Genomic DNA, 1,126 nt, shown 5'->3' with positions numbered 1-1,126 from the left:
AAATTAGTTACCAGGCCTTGGGGCATTACTGTGACAGACCTGAGCATGTATTTTGGAGGATTGTGGCCTCTGGAACTTCAGACTATAAAAGCCCTTGAGTGTTCAGAGTTTAATGAATTGTGGGAACGCAGAAAATGGTGAAAGTAATAGTGCAGATGGTGGCGGCCTGGCTTGTGATGTCTGAGAGAGGAGTCTTGAGTCCCTCAAGTACTCTAAGGCTGAGAGAAGTGATCCTGGTCAGCTGGGGGCTGCAGAATCAGCCCTGATTAAGAGACCAGCGGCGCTGAGGTGAAAGTGTTTACTCAGGATGAGTACATAGAAGCTCACGGCCCAGAGGGAGCTGAGGCTGCACCTCATGTTGGCATCTGAACTCGGCAGTGTAAGGCTCTCCCTTACTATATGACCTATCCTGGTTTTGAAGGCATGTAGGGGTTGTGAAGAGCAGCCAAGGCTTTGGCACCAGGAGAGGCCAGGCCAGGACAGGCCAGAGACGCTCCCCCTGAAGTAGAAGGCTCAGGATTGAAGGTGTCATGACGATATAATGCTTGGTATCATATGGCAGGGGCGGAGAGTCCCTGAAGAAAGCCCGAGAGATGTTATTGTCCCAGGAGCAGCCCAGCTGCAATGGGGACTCAAGCACTGGGGATGGCAGTAACATGGTGACCTGACCACCAGGGGTCGTAGCAGCTGTGACATGCAGCCAGCGTGAGCCTAGAGGACAAGCTGCATGTGCCACAGACAGCCTCCAGGCATTTTGAAGGAGCCCAGAAGAGGGAGGGTGTCAGGCAGAAGTAGTGTGACACCTGGCTTTACACTGCTGGACTCTGGGTGGTCTGGAGTTGACTGTGATTGTGCCCTTATTCCCCTTCTTAGAACAAGAACCTATGTAACTTATTTCTTATTTGACAAGTAACCATAGTTCAGACTTTTAACTTTCAAAAAGACATTTAAATTTTAGAGACTTTAGATCTTTTCCAGAGATTCTGGGTATTTTAGAGAACTTGTGGAATTTTTTTTTAATAGTATAAAAGGACATCTATTTGGGGCACGAGAACAGGGGTGAGAAGGGAACATGGGAAAAGGTGATAGAGAAGGAAGAGGCAGGCCCTGAATGGGGGGGGGGGGG

At 49.4% G+C, this 1,126-nt stretch overlaps 1 protein-coding gene across 1 annotated transcript in view; it reads right to left on the bottom strand.

Moving 5' to 3' along the window:
* Mcm3ap (minichromosome maintenance complex component 3 associated protein) overlaps nucleotides 1-1,126 on the bottom strand; it is a 46,434-nt gene that overhangs the window by 2,106 nt on the left and 43,202 nt on the right. The window lies entirely within an intron of this gene.

Source organism: Mus pahari, chromosome 9 (assembly GCF_900095145.1).
Source record: "Mus pahari chromosome 9, PAHARI_EIJ_v1.1, whole genome shotgun sequence".
Lineage (NCBI taxonomy): Eukaryota > Metazoa > Chordata > Mammalia > Rodentia > Muridae > Mus > Mus pahari.
The sequence above is the reverse complement of the archived record's forward strand: the minus strand, read 5'-3'. Positions and strand labels throughout refer to the sequence as shown.